Source organism: Colias philodice, chromosome 25 (assembly GCF_061535455.1).
Source record: "Colias philodice isolate Cphi_HAF_F1 chromosome 25, ilColPhil1 Martin Lab GWU primary, whole genome shotgun sequence".
NCBI classification, from domain to species: Eukaryota; Metazoa; Arthropoda; class Insecta; order Lepidoptera; family Pieridae; genus Colias; species Colias philodice.
The window spans coordinates 7,477,563-7,493,415 of record NC_143110.1 but is presented as its reverse complement, the minus strand read 5'-3'; the positions used below and the strand labels follow the sequence as shown (position 1 = coordinate 7,493,415).

Genomic DNA, 15,853 nt, shown 5'->3' with positions numbered 1-15,853 from the left:
GATTTTGTTTCTTTTACTTTATCTATATATCTTTATTTATAGACTTTATCCGTAATGATAGGAAATTTAATGCTTTTAAAGGATTTGATACAGATGTTAACTAATAAAATAAAAGGACGGCAAAGCACCTGTAACACTTCTAGTGTTACAAGTGTTTATGGGCGGTGGTGACCACTTAACATCAGGTGGCCCATCTGCTCCTTTGCTTGCTCTGACATAAAAAAAAATGTTAACTGTCTTACTACCACAAAAAAACTTTATACAGGGTTTAACTTTACGAAGTGTCTAGTCGTCCGCTAAACGGATGAATAAAATAAATTAGTCGTCCGATTACCGGATGAATAAAATAATTTAATCGTCCGATTACCGGATGAATAAAATAATTTAATCGTCCGATTATTCGGATTAATAGATAACCTTTTAACACTAAAGCTAGTTGGGTTGGACTAAAGCAAAGGGGGCGCAGGACTTAGAAAATTTTTGATGGAGTTGGTGTCATTATAACACCTATTTATTATTGTTTTATCGTAAAGATTACGCTAATATAAGCATGTTTTATAGGAACAACTTTTCTCTAAAATCAAAAATGGCCGAGATATTCGCCCTTAATTCGTTAGGTTAGGTTTAGGTTAGGTTAGCCTTTAGGTTAGGTTAGGTTAGGTTTCTTAAAAAAAAACTACACAGAAATAGGAGCCCCGCTTCGCGGGGCTCCGTCGACGCGCAAAAAAAAATCAAGTTTAGGTTAGGTTAGCCGTTAGGTTAGGTTAGGTTAGGTTTCTTAAAAAAAAAACTACACAGAAATAGGAGACCCGCGAAGCGGGGCTCCGTCGACGCGCAAAAAAATAATCAAGTTTAGGTTAGGTTAGGTTAGGTTAGGTTTCTTAAAAAAAAAACTACACAGAAATAGGAGCCCCGCGAAGCGGGGCTCCGTCGACGCGCAAAAAAAAATCAAGTTTAGGTTAGGTTAGCCGTTAGGTTAGGTTAGGTTAGGTTTCTTAAAAAAAAAACTACACAGAAATAGGAGCCCCGCGAAGCGGGGCTCCGTCGACGCGCAAAAAAAAAATCAAGTTTAGGTTAGGTTAGCCGTTAGGTTAGGTTAGGTTAGGTTTCTTAGCTGCCAGGGTCGTGGACGATTTCTAAGAGTACCCGCGGCCCCGGCTAACTGCGCGGCTCGACGGAACACAGTGGGGTTTTAGTCGGTAAGAATCCGACATAACCCTTGGCTCCATCCCCGGGGGCCATGGGTATCTTTCGAAGATTTCCCCACTATAAAAAAAAAAAAAAAAAAGGTTAGGTTTCTTAAAAAAAAACTACACAGAAATAGGAGCCCCGCGAAGCGGGGCTCCGTCGACGCGCAAAAAAAAAAATCAAATACCAACGTAAGCCCTCCTCCCCCCTCCTCCCCCCACAAAAAACCTATAATACGTGCGGCAGTTCTCTAAAGAAACCCCGATAACCTAACTATATAGATAAATAGATGTTATCGGACGATTAAATTATTTTATTCATCCGGTAATCGGACGACTAATTTATTTTATTCATCCGTTTAGCGGACGACTAGCTTTGTCCTTAACTTTAAGCGCGGGTTTTCTCTAATCTGGTTTTGTTGTATTTCACATAAAATGTTGGTTTAAAGTTAGACTGTGTTTAAATTGTTTTGTGGTAATACCATGAGTCGTCAATCAAAATGTTAGAGTTTAGAGGCTGAGAAATCAGGGGTCAAGTCAAGATTAGATGAGTATGCAGTAAATAAAATTGAAAAAATATATACACGTAAGTTATTCTCATAAAGAAGCACATGTTTATTTCTTCCTTCGGATAGGTTTTACATTTTCAAGCGACTTAAAAAAAAGAGGACTTAATGCAGCTGTATTTTTTTTGGGTCTGTTCGACGGGATGTACCTATTTTACTTATATTTTTTTTTATTTAAAAGCTGGCTGACCCGATTTAAATTTGGTTTTAAAAAAATATTATGTCATTTATTTTATAGCGCTCAATGTTTGACTGATTATTTAGTTATTTGTTTGAATGATTTAGTCTAATCACTATAACAGATAGTGATGAACTATTGTGAATGATTCACCGTGATAATATAATCCCTTTCTGCCAAGCATTTCCCAATTTACAAAGAAACAGGTAAAAATAAAATAGCCTTGAATTGTGACATAATGTAATTGATACGATTTCGCAGAAATCTTGTGAATACAATGAATAAAGATGGATTGGGAACTATTAGATGAATGAAACATGACATAAAAGGGTTTGGATGATTCCTTAATACTTATATTATGTAACAATAAATAGCAATTGATACTTATTTGCTATTAATATAATATCTTATATATATATAAAAATGAATCGCAAAATGTGTTGGTAAGCGCATAACTTGAGAACGGCTGAACCGATTTCGATAATTCTTTTTTTATTATATTCCTTGAAGTACGAGGATGGTTTTAATGTAGAGAAAACGTAAATATGTACCACGGGCGAAGCCGGGGCGGACCGCTAGTATACTAATATTATAAAGCTGAAGAGTTTGTTTGAACGCGCTAATCTTAGGAACTACTGGTCCGATTTGAAAAATTCTTTCGGTGTTAGATAGCCCATTTATCGAGGAAGGCCACATATCATCACACTAAGACCAATAGGACCGGAGCAATGCGGGTGAAACCGCGGAGCGCAGCTAGTACTTATATTACATGAAATAGCAATTGATACTTATTTTCTAGCCTATTGAATATATTATGTAGATATATTTAAAAAAAATCAATTCCTGTAAGTTTCGTAAATATTATAAAGAATAAAGTGGCACGATCAATTAGTCTTTTTTGTGTTCATTTGAATTTATTATTATAATATAATTTATTTTACAAATTTGTGTTTTGTGAGAAGTGATCGTAAACCTAGAGAAAAAGTTACATCAATTAATTCACAATTAATTACTCTTTATTGGTTTTTCCTGTTAATTTTCTCTAATTATATTTTGTATCAACGAACTTCTATTCACCATTATGTTTCAAAATGTATTTTCCACATCAAACGCAATGGAATATTAAATATTTTTTCCTAAAAAAGCAAATAGTTGATAAGAAACTGCCTTTTGCTAGCCAGGCAATTTCCAAAGCAAAACAAGATTAATTTAACCTCAAGGAGTCCGAGAAAAGCGCAGTAGAGTTTTACTCCTTCTGTTAAATGCCTTCCGATCTGATAATAAAAATGAAGACATTTCACAAGAACGAAGCCTCTGAAAAACATTATTTATCGATGTACTTCGACGAATTGTTGTTGTGATCTTTTTATAGAGATAAAATATTGACAACTATTTCAGTTGCATTTTTTGCGTGAGAAATTTTACAGAATGCAGGTTTAATAAATTCATATTTATTTTTGTGCTTAGGAGAAGTCCCGTGTTGTCGATTTTTAACTCGCGTTTTACTAGCTTCACATGTCTGTTTGTATGAAACTTCTTTAGACTCGATTTTGACAAACTTTAAACGGACAATTAATTAAAATAATATTGTACATTTATCAGGTGATCGGTTACAATACGATAATTTCATGTGTTATTTTCCTATTATTTATTTTCAGTTCTAGCCTATGTCGTACGATTTCCGCAAGCTTTTTTCCTTATCAATAGAGATATTAACAATGATAAGATTCCTAACAACATTTTTGTTAAAAATAAGTCGATATAAAAAGAGCCTCTTTCATACATTTCGGCGAATTGGTTACTTTACTTACGTTACGTTACCGTTTCACTCGACGCTCTTCCAAAAATAAGAGTTATCTTCATAGATGTTTATCTATGTCCATAGTTCAAATTTTCCTTAACTCTATTATCCTTCCTAAATATCTTTATCTAAGCTATTAACGACTGATATTGGCAGTTTTGGACCATTCGGAATGAATAGTTGCGGTAATAAAGAACTATATAATGGGACTCTTTGAACTTAAACGTGTTCTAGAAATATTAGCCGCGGGATAATAATTTTCAATCTTTTTGCGTGTATTTTTGTGTGTATAGTTTATAGTTTAAAATAGTACAGAATTACTCGTGTTTGAAGTATGGTAATGGTATTGTTCAAGTTGTCCTTTTTGACGAAGTGTATGCGTTTTACAAAGCTACATTTAATACGGTTTTTGAATAACTTTATACAACTTTGAATGAACGCTCTATTCTGCATTTAGTAGTTAATGCTGTAATGTATGTTACTTTTAAATTTAGAGCTATGTTTAGTTATAAAGGAATTCATAATGATATTTTATCATAGAAAAATGGGTTTGTCGTGAAAACAAGTACGTAATGGATATGCAAGTACGTCTACTCGTATATCTTCTTTATTAGAAGTGCATTTAAAATGTCTTTGAGAATGTGTACCTACCCAAAAGCATATTTATCTATATATTGCTTATACATATTTACTGTTGAAAATTTAAATCAATAATATGAACATTTTAAAAGAAATTAAACAAACTTTATATTTCAATAAATCTACCAACACATTCAAAACCTAAATCCTTACACCAATTGAAATCAATAAAACGAACCCAAAGTAACCTGTAAATCAATTCGTAATTGAACACAATCCGCGCGATTAAGTGTGGCTAATCCCCCAAACTTACAGCCGACTAAAACTTCACTATCTCGCGCGAAACAGAAACTTAACTCCTCAAAATTAAGTCCATAATTCAGTAACTTGTCAAGAACGAATTGACGGGGGACTAAGAAAGTTGTTAACAGTAATTCGATGGTAGTTATAACTGCGTAATAGAAACTAGTTGACCAATAAGTATTTTTGCAAGTTAATCTCGCACTTTAGTAGCAGTTGCTTGTGACTTACGTGAGCTTCAGTTTATTTATCACTACATAGTATAAAACAATGTCACTATCTCTGTCCCTATGTACTTTTAAAGATTTAAGTATTTTAAAAGTACGCAACGGATTTTGATGTGGTTTTTTTTAATAAACAGAGTGATTCTCGAGGAAGGTTTCAGTATAATATAATCTATTAGGTTTTAAACAAAGCGGGTGAAGCCGCGGGCGGGTCGCTAGTAAATATATACTTGTAGAGTATTTGGTTTAAATGCCTCTTACAACTTTTTATTGGGTACCACTAATTTTTACCAGTAACATTCTGTAAAGTCAAGTCGATATCAATGTTTAAAACGCTGTCCAGTCTCGATCAACATAAAATATTTTTTTAGCAAACAGTATTGCGAATAATTAATTGGTAATAAAACATATCTATGTTTTTATTATAGAAAAAATACCTACATCTAGACTTTCACGCTTCAATAGAATAAAAAAACCCATAGGTTATATAAATATAAGTTAAAAGGAAAATTCTATAGTTATTTCAATCGGAATATACGATCGACTAGAGTTAGTTTGTAACGAAAATAATATTTTCCAAGGTAAAAAGTGTCCATTCAATCTGTAGCCCAGGGAAATTTATTGATCCATCACTGTGCCCGTTTTATCCAACTGTGAAAATATGTGTGAATGGTTCTGTTGATTTTTTAGTTTATACGATTCTAAATAAAATGGCTGGGAATATTTTTAAGGGTGCATTGTGTGGAGCGTAAACGAGAAAACCAGGTTTTAACTAGCTGTGCCCCATGGTTTCACCCGCATTGCTCCTCTCCAGTTGGTCTTAGCGTAATGATATATAGCCTATAGCCTTCCTCGATAAATGGGCTATCTAACACCGAAAGAATTTTTCAAATCGGACTAGTAGTTCCTGAGACTAGCGCCTTAAAACAAACAAACTCTTCAGCTTTATAATATTCGTATAGATATTGTTTAAAATACTGTATGCTTCTTTTACTTTAAATGTTAACAATAATTTCAACTGTACATTGAGATAATATAGCCAAGTCTGAGATATTACCTGCGAGCAATATGAAGCTTCTTTTATCAAAAATAAATTCTGTAGTATTTTATTCGTTCCAAAAAAGCTCATACACATTTTAATATAGATAAGATACCTTTGTACGAAATAATATACCGAATAATGGTTTTTCTTAAGTATACAGGTCACGCAAAATACGCACTTAAATCGAGAACGTTTCGGTAGATAATTCTCTGACGATTTCTCAAGAATTACAATTCGCAAGGGATTTAGTCTTTGGAAGGTTATAATTTAATTTTAAGTTCTTCATAACTTTTGGAAGAATGTAACAAGCCTATGATTGAGATGCACGTAGAAGTATTTTCTTAAACTAATTGATTCAAAACTTTGTCTTCTCCGTTTCATTTTTGCTACATTCGTTTTAGATACTGCCTAATTTTTATACTGCGTAGCATTAGAGCTCGGATTTAGAAGACTACACGCAATTACTATGATTCGGTGATATATATATAATATTATTTAAAAATATCTACTGCATAAAAATAAATATTGAAATCAGTATTAAATGGGTGTAGTCCTACTATTTTTTAAACTACTATACAACGCAATGTCTTTTCCTATTAATAAATTAATACACAAATCCTTGTATGGCATTAATGAACATTATGTACAATTTTTACATAAGAAAAATTAACAAACACGAAATTAAAATACCATGTAATTTTTACGGAGTGTTAAGTGCATGTGATTGACACGACTAAATGTGTGCAGTCCCTTAGACAATACAAGGGCAGAAGTAAATCTCTCACACAATTAAGTTAATACGGTAAGTTTCGCAGGCACCACAATTGACAAGGGACTACCGTGACTCAGCAGTACGACTATGTATACGCTATGAAACAAGCGGTATACTAGATTTCTAGGATTTCCCGGTACTGGAAAATCGATCAACGTTTGTATTGTGAGGAACATGCAATAAAATCTGAATTTTAATTTGTCTGGGAAATTTATTGTGTTACATTGCATTGTTAAAGATAAACGACATAAAACATATATTCGAAAATGTACAGTTAGCTCTTAAATTAGTATGAATAGAGCTTATTAATATAAAAATATTGAAAAGCAGGTTGAATTCCTAATAATTGTATAAAGATAGTAAAATTATAAAATACTAGCTGTGCCCCGCGGTTTCACTCGCATTGCTCCGCTCCTGTTGGTCTTAGGGTGATGATATATATCCTCGATAAATGGGTTATCTAACACGAAATAATTTTTCAATTCGAACCAGTAGGTAGTTCCTGAGATTAGCGCGTTCAAACAAACAAACAAACTCTTCAGCTTTATAATATTAGTATAGATTACTTCTATTACATAAACTAGACAATTGCCAATCGGTAAATATGTCGTCCATATTTACCATGTACTAAATATTATATAAGCACAATATTTGGTAAAAACACCAAAGTCTACAAAACAATATTCACCACACGATCTTGTCTCTTTACTAAAAAGCATACCCACCTCCGTACGCATTCCTAACCATAGCACCAATAAGACTTAGACCTTACCTATAAAAATTATATAAAACTAGATTACCGCCCGCGGCTTCGCCCGCGTTTTGAAAGGAAAACCCGCATAGTTCCCGTTCCCGTGGGATTTCCGGGATAAAACCTATCCTATGTGTTAATCCAAGTTACCCTCTATATGTGTGCTAAATTTCATTGTAATCGGTTTAGTAGTTTTTACGTGAAAGAGTAACAAACATCCATACATCCATACATCCATACAAACTTTCGCCTTTATAATAGTATTAAGATACAATTCCAGGGCAATAAATAATGAACAAATAAATTATAAATGCCTTGGTTTATTGCAAGAGACAGAAGAAAGGCGTGTTCACCATGTTTTTGCTAAGTCTGCCGTTTGGTTAGGCCTAAGTATAGAGACTCCTATAGAACCTGCGCTTGTAAAACACGATAAGGTTTTTGGGTCAAAAATTTATGGCTTTTGTTATGTAATTGATATAAAGGTTAGGTACTTAGTTATCTTAAAATGATCTCAAATACATGACGATCGAAATAAATAAGACAAAGAAAACAGAGGGAACCTTACAGATTTTATAAAACTAATATTTTTACAATCGACATTATTTATTTGTATCAATGATCTTCGTAGTTCCTTGCGCTATTTAGTTAAGATTTTTAAGTTTATTTAGTATAGATTAAGTTGTGAGAAAGAAGTAGCTCTCTCTAAACTAAAATTACGCGTAGGGACGAAAGATTTGATGAAGTTACTTACGATTTGCCTCCAAAAGCACATAAAAATATTAAAAATGACTAACGTTAGCAAGCTACATCTACAGAGTGATAGGTTAACGAGATAGGCGGCAAAAGCTCTTTAAAGGAATACATATAATGAAAATCTTATATATAAAATTCTCGTGTCACAATGTTAGTCTGCATACTCCTCCGAAACGGGTGGACCGATTCTCATGAAATTTTCTGTGCATATCGGGTAAGTCTGAGAATCGGCCAACATCTATTTTTCATATGTACCACGGGCGAAGCCGGGGTGGACCGCTAGTATTTCAATAAATACATAGGTAGTATTATTAATCTGTACTTTCATACAGCTACCTTTTTGTGAATGCATTGTTATTGCGAAAAACTTAGGTATATTTCTCAGTGGAGTCATAAAAGTTTTGATTTAGGAAGGTACGAAAAGTGAAATAAATGTAAAATAAATCTTTATTTTAGTAATAAAGCTATTTTTTCTACACCAACGTCTTTAATTCATGTCTCAGTAAGTTGTTTTTATCTCATAACTAGCTTTCCACCCGCAGCTTCGCCCGCGCAGTCAAAGAAAAACCCCCATAGTTCCCGTTCCCGTGGGATTTACGGGATAAAACCTATCCTATTTCCCGGGATAAAAAGTAGCCTATGTCCTTTCTCGGATATCAAAATATCTCTATACCAAATTTCATGCAAATTGGTTCAGTAGTTAAGGCGTGATTGAGTAACAGACAGACAGACAGAGTTACTTTCGCATTTATAATATTAGTATGGATTTCGTCAAACTGACTTACAAAATATCTTCGGATTGATTCACCCTATTTGAAAAATTAAACTAGGTAATAAAGGTTAACATATTACATCCAATTCATATATTATGTAACTAGCTGTGCCCCACGGTTTTACCAGTAGTGTTCTGCTACTATTGGTCTTAGCGTGATGATATATAGCCTAAAGCCTTCCTCGATAAATGGGCTATCTAACACCGAAAGAATTTTTCAAATCAGACCAGTACCTCCTGATATTAGCGCGTTTAAACAAATAAACAAACTCTTCAGCTTTATAGTATTAGTATAAATAAATCTAATATCTAATATCACTACATAGTATAAAACAAAGTCGCTTTCCCTGTCCCTATGTCCCTATGTCCCTATGTCCCTTTGTACGCTTAAATCTTTGAAACTACGCAACGGATTTTGATGCGGTTTTTTTTAATAGATAGAGTGATTCAAGAGGAAGGTTTATATGTATAATAAGATCCATTAAGTAGTGGAGAAGTACTGTTATTTTTGAGGTTTCTAATGTGATGTCGTAAAAAATTACATTTATTCCGCTTACATTGCAAACGCAGGCTGAACCCTACGAGTTTTATCAAAATAATGTACTAAGTATTATACACATTGAAAAGGTCTACAGAAAAGTCCGCGATGGTATATGTCTATCTCTTATGGATAACCCACAATAACTTTTTTTTGTCATTTACTTTTTACGACAAATAATGGCTAATTTTCGAAGCGATTTTAACCAATACAGCATTAATCCTTAACCAATTAAATACCATGGATACATTGTTCATTTAATATAGATCTATATGGCCCTTTACACCGTATGATTTAAGTGAATATTTTCGAAGATATTACAGATTTAAAAATTGCAGGACGTAGCGTTTGCGGCCGCCCGGCTATGTACATATTTTATACCCGTGCGATGCCGGAGGCCGGAGCGGGCCGCTATATTTTTATACCTATACAACGTTCACAATTTTTCTGTAGTGTATTTAGTATCAGCATTGCACCCGTGCGAAGCCGGGGCGGGTCGCTAGTATATTATAAAGGCGAAAGTTTGTAAGGATGTATGGATGTTTGTTACTCTTTCACGTAAAAACTACTGAACCGATTACAATGAAATTTAGCACACATATAGAGGGTAACTTGGATTGACAAATAGGATCGTTTTTATCCCGGAAATCCCACGGGAACGGGAACTATGCGGGATTTCCTTTGCAAACGCGGGCGAAGCCGCGGGCGGAAATCTAGTTGTTTTAGTATTTGTACAATAAACAATAAATTCTGTGTAGTAGCTAATTGAGATAATACCTCATAAGCACCAATATTAAACTAACAGGACATAATTCCCAAAACTTCCATGATACAGGATATTAATATAACCTGGAAAGCAAACTAACGTTGAACATTGCATATTAAAACACAGGCAAAGTTTTTAGCGAAAGATAATATCACATAACACCGCTATAAATTTACAAAGTATGTGAGTAATTGATATAAGTAAACAATGCTGAATAATTTATATGAAACAGGGCGGGACTTTGCCTTCCGAGGCCCCGTTAGAGCAATAAGTATTTCATAATAATAGTGGATGAGAAGATTTATTATGATAGGGTACTTTCAGTTTCAGAGGCTTGAGATAGGGTGATTTAAGGTCAAGGATAGGGCTTATTATAGCAATAAAATAGTGAATAAAATGCTATAGATAAGATTATTTGGGCATATGTTTATGTTAAAACTTCTTCAATATATTTAAAGTATTCAATGCAAATATGTTTAATTACAAAGTCTATTTCGCTGATGATTGACAATTTTATTGACTCTTATGGAAACTCATTTTTGAAAAATAAAACTATTTCATTGTTTCAAAGTGTAGTAGTAGATTTAAATAATTAAAGTGGGGCCTCTAGTTTCACGGGGCTTTACCGACGTCCTAGTAATGTCTCTTAGTTCTGTTTAATAGTAGCTAAGAGCAGGTGGCAGCAAATTGTCAGTCTAATGCACCTTACACTGGACTAAATACCGCTTAAATTGACTTAGTTTTGTGTGAGCTAGGTATTATATTTTGGAATGTATTTTAGGTTTCATACAAGATTACTTGGACTTTAGTAGGGGCTTAGTATTTTGTAACTACATTATATTGTAGAACATAACGATGTTTAAAACTTTAGTTTTAATTTGAAATATGATAGTAAAAGACGACGCGGTTGGCGCAGTGGTAAGGTTATGTGCCTACTGAGCCGACGGTCCCGGGTTCGATCCCCGGTCAGGGCAAATATTTGTGTGATGAACTCAATTATTTGTTCTTGGGTCTGGGTGTTATCTATATATATGTATTTATAAAAATACTATATTTATCGTCGCCTAGTACCCACAACACAAGCCTTAATTGAGCTTACTGTGGGACTAGGTCGATTTGTGTAATAATGTCCTATAATATTTATTACATATTATTATTATATATTAATAACTTTAAATCAATGCAAAGTGCAACTACAATAATTCAAGCATTTCAATTTACATAAGTGTACTGACTGTGTGTTTTATAGGAATACTATTACTTGATGCCGGAGAGCATGTGATATGTCTTAAAGCATATTCTTTTTGATCTACTAAAAGCCGTAATGTGTATAGTGTATACCTCATCTTACTTACTGTATGTGTTCAATAACAGGAGTGTTAAAACTGTTCTTCAAGATATTGCAAATGTTGTTTTCATAAGGGGAACAAAATAAGATCAGATATCTTATTAGTCGTAGCTTTATGTTATAAAGCCTTCCTCGATAGATGCTCTATACGACATAATATAAACTTTTGTTTAGTTCATACCTGTAGCTCATTGATATTAATTTATTCAAATAAACTCACCAGGATAGTATAGATTCGAAGAATAGCTGAAATAAAATAAGTTTTTGTGCTCATTTAAAAAAAATATAAAAGTAGTCGAGTGCTTTGATTTTAAAACTCTAGGTCCAACAACGTTAAAGTCTTGTTGCAGTGTGACAGATAGACAAACTGACAAAACAAACACATTTTTAATATTATTATAGTAGTGTTCGTATAGATGCTTTCGAGGTCTGGTCCCATAGGAGCCATTTTCCGGGGCAAATGTAATCTGTGACGTTTTTTCTTAGCTTTTCCCTCAATATTATATGTGCTTACTCTGTAGTCTTTCCTAATGGTATTTATGTCTAAAAATCAAGTGATTTATGGTCTTATGCCGAGAGTTTCGGATAATTTATTATAAAGACCATTAAACCGTACGGTTTTTTTTAATTTGTAGATGTTTCGGTTATTACAGATACAAATAGTCATAGTAGAATTACAATAATAGCAAAATATTAATAGAAAAATATATTTTATGGATAAAATAAAAATTAAACACATAAAATTTATATTGAAATTGCTTTATTTGTTCATTTTGTAAACGAAAACGCGTGTTGTGGTTAGTTTATAGTAGGTACCATATATTTATTTATTATTTATTTTTTGAAGTGAAACTTCTTTATCGGGGTTGGAAAAAATTTAGTGTAACATTTTTTCGTTACGCGTGACATTTTTCCGTTACGCGCCATCTTTTTCTTATCCCTACCACGCGTGATTCGACGTATTTCTGTAAAGTTGCATATAGTAAATTATTTTTTGAAAAATAAGGTCATAAAGAAGTTTCACTTCTTACGTGTGTACACTTATAGTACACGCACACATTTTTTTTATTTATTTATTTAATTAAGGTCAGCCAACAGTTGTTTACATCAACACAAACATACAGAAACAAGAACACAAAATAACTTATACAAATGCAACAGCTACTTAAAGGCTAACACCACATGCAAAAACTTCTTTTTTTAAGAAAAGAAAAACAGAACGGTTATGAAAACAAACAAGGCAGATAATTAGTACTTACATTACAGTTAGTTTACATTTTAAATTTAGACAAATAAAAAAAAAAGATTAACAATAATAATTTTCTTAATAAACTAAATTGGATTAACATTTATGAGATTATGAATGAATTATATATAAGCTCAATGATTTTAAATTAAATTAATAAAGTGTTCGTAGATTTTATTCAGGAATAATCTATGGCTATCAAAATTAATATCTGTTACATCACTACACTCATTTAAAATTTTAAACATTCTTAGAAGTGGCGAATTAGTACCAAGAACAGTTCTACGTAATGGAGGGTAAAAAGGTGTGATACAGCTACGGGGATACCTATATGGCACGCGAAACCTAATTTGACTCAACAAACCGGGACAGTCAATTTTATTTCTGATAAGTTTGAATAAGAAAGATGCATCAATAATGTTGTATTTAACATGCAAAGCACGCATTTTAAAAAAGTTAAGACGCGACTTATATGTAGGTAGTTGTCTAAGCTTCCCAACAGAAAATGCTAAGTGCCATAGAAATCTTTTTTGTACTCTTTCTAGTCTTAGCATGTGAGTAGAATAGTGGGGTCTCCATACGGAACTACAATATTCCAGGCTGCTTCGTACCAAGCAGTTGTATAAAATAATTTTTGTTCGGCCCATACTAAAATTTTTCGTATTTCGTAATACGAACCCAAGCATTTGGGAAGCTTTTTTCGTAACATTCTCAATATGCGGTACAAACGTTACTGATTTATCAAACAGGACACCGAGGTCCTTGATTGTGTCTACTTCCTGCACTACCTGGCTTCCAATATAATATTTTGACTGCACTACAGAGTTCTTTCTAGAAAATTTTATATGGTAACATTTTTTTGAGTTCAACTGCATATTATTGAGTGCACACCATTGAATAAGTCGATTTAGATCTTCCTGTAGGAGACCGGAATCACTTGGTTTATCGATTTTTATGGCAAATTTAAGATCATCTGCATAAAGAAAAGCCTCTGAGTAAGAAAAACAACATGGCAAATCATTAACATAAATGTTGAAAAGGATTGGCGCTAAATGGGATCCTTGCGGAGCACCAGACGTAATATGATGGACATCGGATACAAAGCCATTTACGACAACGACAAATTCTCGGTCTGTTAGGTACGATTGTAGCCAATGTAACAACGAGCCAGTAACTCCATAAGCCGAAAGTTTTTGTAATAGTATGGAATGGGAAATTTTGTCAAAAGCTTTACTAAAATCTGTGTAGATCACATCGAACTGCTTATTCTCATCAACACATTGCACAAGCGATTCAGTAAAGGTCAACAAATTTGTTGTTGTAGATCTTGAATGAATAAAGCCATGTTGTTGATCACACAGATATTGCCTGAAATGTCGTTGAATAAAAGGACAGATTAAAGATTCAAAAACCTTAGCCAATGTAGAGAGGATCGAAATCGGTCTATAATTTGAGATAATATTTTTTTTATCAGATTTGTGAACGGGCACAACTTTGGCTTTTTTCCATTCCTGTGGAAAGGAACCTGAAATTAGGGATTTGTTATAAATCATTACTAATGGAACAGCCAATGCCGAAGCAGTAGAAAAAATAAATAGAGGCGGGATTCCATCAGGACCCGCTCCCTTATTAACGTTCAAAGATTTTAAAGTTTTCAAAACACCATCTTTATCCAATGTTGGACCTGTTAGACACTGACCACCTGTATTGATAAAGCTGAGAGAGGACAAAACATTGCACGAAGTGTCCTCGCTTTTGGGTGTGTATACAGAAGAAAAATAAGACGCAAACAGGTTACATATAGTTGAACCATCGGATGAGGTAGTATCTCCGTCAGTCATAGTAGAGGGATATGCGCTAGATCCACCACGCTTGGCCTTTATGTGTGTCCAAAATATTTTTGGATTTTTGGTAATTTCCGCTTCAATATTTTTCATATAACTATTGTATAGATCCTTTGCCAGGTTTTGACATCTTTTAGATATCAAATTCAATTCGATTTTGTCCATAGGATTTTTATAAGATTTATATCGTAGTCTTAACTTGTTTTTTTCTTTTAATGATCGTATTAGTGCTTTATTAAACCAAGGTGGATATTGGCTGGCTAATGATTTGCGGTACGGTACAAATTGATTTATCAAACTGTGTAAAATTTCATAAAAAATCTGAAGCATACTATCTACATCACGTTCCTCAAAGAGACTAGCCCAGTCTATATCATTTAATCTCTCTACAATTTTGTCATAATCGGCTTTATGGTAGTTTCTTCTTTTGGCCAGATTATTGTAAGGAAGCTTAATTTCTTTTATCAGTGACATATTTATAATGAGAGGAGGGTGCAATGGATCTACTGTTGTTAAGAAAAAATCAGATTCAGTAACTGATAAGGTGCGTAACGACGATAAAACAAGGTCTAATATACGGTCGGAATTGTTTTTGATGCTATTATATTGTTTTAATATATTGACATTCAGAAAGTCCAAGAAGGTTTGATAAATTTTAGGAATAGAATCGCTTACACAATCAGAAGTCCAGTTAATTTTTCCTAAATTAAAGTCACCTATTATACACAAGGGGATATCAGTTGATTCTATAACTTTATTGCAATTATCAATGAAATGCTCTATAAGAGATAAACAAACAGGGGGAGGGAGATAAACTGCACAGAAAATTAGTTTGTTCATCGTGAAGGTTGGCAAATCTATAGTTATCCATAGATCTTCACATTTACTTTGCCATATGTCAACACGATTGGAGTTGAATTTTCTTAATACAGCGATTAATACCCCACCACCATCTTTAGTGTGGTGAAAGCCAGAAGAATCCCTATCTCGACGATAGACCACATATCGATCATCAAACAGCTCACTGCTAAGAACTCCACTATTAAGCCAGGTTTCAGTTAGTATAATTATGTCATAATTTATGCAGCATAGATTACAGTAAAAAGAATTTGTTTTAGTTCTGAGACCTCTACAATTTTGATAATAAATACTTAAACTATTGAATGTTAATGAAACAAGAGTGTCT

General features: G+C 33.4%; 1 protein-coding gene across 1 annotated transcript in view; it reads left to right on the top strand.

Moving 5' to 3' along the window:
* The first annotated feature begins 1,333 nt into the window (after positions 1 to 1,333).
* The window catches only part of LOC149477496 (uncharacterized), a 202,496-nt gene continuing 187,976 nt past the window's right edge, over positions 1,334 to 15,853 (top strand). Inside the window, exon 1 of the mRNA XM_089711063.1 lies at positions 1,334 to 1,512. The gene's annotated coding sequence lies outside the window, so the exon portion shown is untranslated. The remainder of the gene's footprint in view (positions 1,513 to 15,853) is intronic.